We start from the raw sequence: 5,324 nt of genomic DNA on the forward strand, positions 1-5,324 counted from the left end.
ACCAAGTTTGCATGATTATTTTGAGGGAAGTATTTTGCAAAACTCAAAACTTCAACCTAAAAATATGAACTGTTATTCTTATTTAGGTCTGAAGACTTATAAAGTGAATTGGTGCTATGATGTCATACATGAATGAAAAAACAGGTTTTCAAAGTTAATGTTGTTGATTAAGAATAAAAATTTAGAATTGAAAGAGAATTTAGAAGTCATTTGATTGTGGTAAAGAAAATAAAAGGTGCAAATGGTACAGATGGAGAAGTTAAGAACATAGAAAAAAATATTACATTACATGCAAATATATAATATCAGGTTTTTATTAGGTTTCATGATATGATATGTGGAAGATCCTGGCAGCTATGGTATACTAGAAAACTGGACACATAGTTCCATCTTCTCCTGTTAACTTTGTCCCTGTAGGTCCCAGTCTCTCCAGTCCTTTATTTGTAAATTTCTAAAATTAGAATCTATTTACACCTATTTACATCAACCTATTGTAAGCAAATACCTTATTAAAATATGGTCATATATAAATGTGACTTATTAATACAGTCATTTGTGATAATTGTAGGTCATTTAAGGAACATAACTTCAATTCTTTCATTTTTTAGGTGGGTGGGGGCATTATCTGTTTTTCTATCCCCTTTCTGAAGGTTAATTCATTTTTCTAAGGTTTATGCTCAGTGTTCTCTGCAGAACACCTTGCATTTTTTGGAAGTCTAACAAATAGACTAACAAAAATATCCCACAAAAGTCTACAAAAATTGACATATGGTTGTTCACAAGGTATAATAAATGAAACCGGACTTAGGGGAAAAGAAAATGGACAAAAGCTTCAGATTCCTTTGTTGCATAAATGCAGTCATTCACAGAGTCAGAAAAAAATGTGCAAATTTTACATTTTCTTACATTTCAGGCAAGTAATTAAAATAGTTGTTTGGCCTTATTGGCTACATCAAGCCATGATTAAAATGCACATAAATCAAGGGGAACTCAGTAGGCATTGACATCTATCTTCCTTTTTGTTTCACTATTACTGTGGTTGTTTTATAAACATGAATTGCTAATAAAAAAAAAACAGCTAAAGGTTTTCTTTTTAATTTTTAAAGACCAAAATGAGTGATGGCTTATTTTTTGCTTGAAAACAAAACCAGAACACAATCCATGACCTATTATTTGCAAATAGCTAAGTAGGGAAAGGGGATCACTTAGATTTGTTATCTTGCTACAGTCTGTTAAGAAAGACACCTTTGACCAACTTCAATAGTGATGATCAATATTAAAATTCTAAAATAAGATAGTCATGAAATATGTTTGCATTCCTTTAATCCCATGAGGCAGTGGGGAAGGTGAAGTGTAACTCCTCCTTGCTCTCAGTGGGAGGTTGCCGTGCAGTCTTTCTGAGGGTACCACTGGGCAGTTGTATGGAGGCAAGTAAAGTTGCCCCTGGGGAGCACTGTTTCTAAGAGATGCCAGTGTTCAGCTGAAGTAGAGATGAGTTTCAAGTTGATGTACACCCCATACAGCAGTAAAAAGATATAAGATATCGACACGCTCAGCTGCATCTTGTTAAAAGCTTCCTGCGGGTTGGCAGAATGAAATCTTTATTTAAAATACACAAACTATCGTCAAGGGAAAGAAGGAAAAGAGAAAACAGTAAAAGGGCCAAATGCTTAACCCACCAGAAGCAGCAAAAATGAAGAAGTGATCATATTGCCTTTGCAGCAGCAGTAACAACACAATGTGACTAGGCTGACCACACCAGCCTCCATCTACACATCCCAGGATTTCAAGGAGCATTATTTCTTTTATTATTAATTATGAAAGTTTCCAGGGTAGGGCAAATGTATTATTATGAATAACAGGAGGGGAAATAATCTCTGTCACTACTTGGCAATGAGTACAGTAGTATAATGAGTGACTGATGACATGAAAGATAGAAGCAAGGATCCAGCAACATCACTACTGCTGTTCTCCTCTCCCTTCCCCTTTTGATACCTTGAGGAATTAAATGTTCATAAAATTCCCTCACTGATAATTCATCAGGAAATGTTTCTTAACAATATCAGGAAGGGAAAGAGACAGGTTTAAGAGTGAGAAGAAAGAGGGAGGGAGAAGGTAAGGGGAACATAATAGGGAAGGGAAAAGGGAGAAGGAAGCAGGGAGGAAGGGAGAGTTAGAAAGAGGATGGAGGGGAATGGGGAGACAACAAGAGAGATTGCACTGTAGGTCATCTTGGATATGATTAATATCAGAGAAAGGGAGGATATTTTTTGCAACTGTAAACAAGATCCAGACAATACACTCCTACAGATCATTGACATATTATTATTATATACAAATACAGATATATGCATGAATATAAAATATACATAATGCATGTATGAAGTTCCTAAAAGGTACTGGCACACTGCAAATCCAAACCCAGATCACTGAAAGTTAAATAAAAAGAAAGAAAAACAGCAGAGATATTGACAATGGAGGGATATAGTAGAAGGATTAACCCTGAGGAATGAAGGGACATTGTAGGCAAGTGCTTAAAAGAAAAATAAAAGGGGATCCTACATCCCCTTTTAAACAAAGGATCACTAACACGGATTAATCGTTACTTCGATCTTGAAAGTGAAATTGCTTTGACATGTGGATATTGTCTACTTTGCATAGCTTTGTATTTGTTTTGCTTTCCAAAAATACCACTTACCAGCTAATAGTTTGGAAGTCACGCTTTTACAGTCTTCATATTAGGGAATTGTTTTGAGACAGATAACTATTTTTGTCTCCAAAAGGAGTGCTTCGGGCACAATTCGAGTGTGTGTAGGCCGAGAGCGGGTTGGGGGTGGCTGATGTTCCGACCTGGAAAGGTGACGGGTTAAGAGACCAACATTCTCCTTCTTGACCTCTTTCCATTCCAAAGCATCACTGAAGCTTCGCTGCATCTAACTTGTTTCTATCTAGAAGTCTAAATCTGTTGAGAACTTTTACATCTCTTAAAAGCTGCCCCTGATGGTTGAACCACGAGAAAGAAGAGGGAAGACCTACCACCATTATAAATAAAATCCCAAACTCCTAACATCCCTTCACTAGTAAGGCTGGGACTGTTAAAATCACCCCTAACGACTGTCTTAAAGAAACAGTTCCTCCTCCACTTGACTGTCCAATTTCTCACTCAAATAACACCTGCTTGTTGGGCACCTGACTTCTAAAATAAAAACTACTCGTCTGCGACCAAATACGAATCCTTTTGTGACCCACTTTATTTCTCCTCCCCACCCCCGACCACTATATCTGATATTCTGGTTCACGTAGCTGCAAACTCGGGTTCCGACACGCTTCTCCAAGGTCGCCCCCACCCCCCTTCCACCCTCCCGCCAAATAAAAGCTCAGGACCTCACAATAAGCAGCAGAGGAGAAATCCACATCTGGAAAGGGGGTGGGGGGAGTCCTCTGTATGGCCAAGGAGAGTGTCATGTCCAGCTCTCCGAGGGTGGAAGTGGGTTAACCTGGAGCTCTCGGATCCTGCCGGGAAACGGGAGACTCCGGGGGTCACCACTTGAGAAACATTTTGCTCTGCTGCCCAGCCCAGCCCTGCCCAGCCCTGCCCAGCTCAGTGCATCCCACGCGGGCCCCACTCCGCTCCCTCCTGCAGAGCCGCGGCCTCCCCGGGTTCTCCCCCTTGGTGCCTTCCCCGCCCTCCTCCTCCTTTACTTCTCCCTCTTCTTCCTCCTCCTCCACCCCCGCCCTATGGGGCTCGCTTTAGCGGGCCTGGGGAGCGGGCACATCGCTGCTGTCAGCCATCAAGTGGCTCGTTAAGGAAATGCAGGTGAGTGCGTGTGGCGGAGCCGCTGCCGCGGCTGCGGGGGGATGTGGGGTGTGTGCGCGTGTGCGCGTGTGTGTGTGCCCGTGTCGACAGCTAGCGAGCGTGAGCGAGCGAAGGCAGCGGCGAGTAAGAGAGCGGAGCGAGCGCGGCTCGGGCTCTCCCTGTCCGCGCCCCCCGGCTCGAGCTCGGGCAGCAGCCAGAGGGAGGAGCGCGCGTGGCGAGCAGCGCCTTCTTCCCTCTCCATCACTTGGACCGCGGCGCTGACTCTGCCTGAGTGTCTCGGCTGCTTCCAGCCAGGAGGCTCGCACTTACCTCCCCCTCCCTCCCTTCCTGCCTCCTTCCCCAGCCGAGCCCAACTGCTCCTTCTCCAGCTGCTCCTCCTCTTCCACCTCCCCTTCTGGAGAGGACAACCATCCTCAGCTGGGAGAGTACAGGTACTCTGCCTTCTCCGAACATCTCCCAGGACCCAAGCAAGCTTTCTTGCTGCCTTTTGGTTTTCTGTCTTGCGAAAAAGAAGAAATCACTTTAGAAACAAAGCAAGCCACCCAAGGCTCCCCACCAAGCTCAGACCCCGCTCGCCCAGGGGCTGAAGTACATGTGCTTTCTTCTCTCTTGCGGTCCCTCGGGGGCTTGTGTGGAATAAAACACATTTCTTTATCTGACTTAGGAGAACCAAGAGAAGACTCCTCAGGGTTTCCAAAGAGGTCCGGGCTGGCTACCTTAGTAAGTAAACCGCGTTGGTCTATCTATGTATCCATCTATCTTTCTATCTACCTCTCTCTTTTTTTTTCTTCAAAGGTGTCTTTTCCATGGAATTTTTTCCTCTTCTTTGTAGTTATTCAAGGTAGCCCCCTACCAAAGAAACTTATGTAACTTAAAAGAGTGTGTGACAAAGAAGTGGTTTGCCAAGCTTGCTTTTCTGGGGAAGAACATTTGCATTAGGGGAGATCAGTATGGATAGTATTGAGGTTTTGTGTAGATTTCTCAGGTTCTCTTTTTAAAGAGATGTTGTTTCCGAGACGGTGGCATTGAAATGTCAGTTTGTTACGGAATGAATGGACATCTCAGGCTTGAGAGTGTTTGAGTTTGAAATCTCCCTCCTCCCCACCACACCCCCACTCACATTTCCACCTTCAGTCCCGTCCCGCACCCACCCCCAACCCAACCCAGTGGTTTTAGCTGGCTCTTATCTTTAATTCTGGAGGTATCCAACAGGACTTTTGCGTTAAGGACAAGTTGCCTTTATCGATCTGAAAGCCCGTAGTGATCTGGTAGTGCTTACCAATAAAATAACAATAATTACAGCTGTATTTTATTTTTTTAAATAGCCCAGTTGGAGAATTTTGATGAACTTTAGAAAGAATGCTAACGTGCTTTTTTAGAGAACTGAAGCTTGTGCTGTGGTATTATTGGCAGTGCAGCTTACCGCCTATGACAAGGGGATGACAGCCAGTGACAGGTTTAAGGTGTTTGTTAAGTCTGAATGTCTCCGCATCAAAAACTTTTGCAA

The 5,324-nt window shown here is 43.2% G+C and overlaps 1 long non-coding RNA gene across 1 annotated transcript; it reads right to left on the bottom strand.

The window, feature by feature from the left end:
- Positions 1-298: 298 nt before the first annotated feature.
- Positions 299-3,918, bottom strand: LOC140496617 (uncharacterized). The gene is made up of 4 exons (XR_011964346.1): positions 3,703-3,918; positions 3,385-3,513; positions 2,699-2,850; positions 299-1,577 (listed from the first exon to the last, which is right to left on the bottom strand). It is a non-coding gene; the product is annotated as an uncharacterized lncRNA (long non-coding RNA).
- Positions 3,919-5,324: the final 1,406 nt, after the last annotated feature.

Source organism: Notamacropus eugenii, chromosome 1 (assembly GCF_028372415.1).
Source record: "Notamacropus eugenii isolate mMacEug1 chromosome 1, mMacEug1.pri_v2, whole genome shotgun sequence".
Classification (NCBI taxonomy): domain Eukaryota; kingdom Metazoa; phylum Chordata; class Mammalia; order Diprotodontia; family Macropodidae; genus Notamacropus; species Notamacropus eugenii.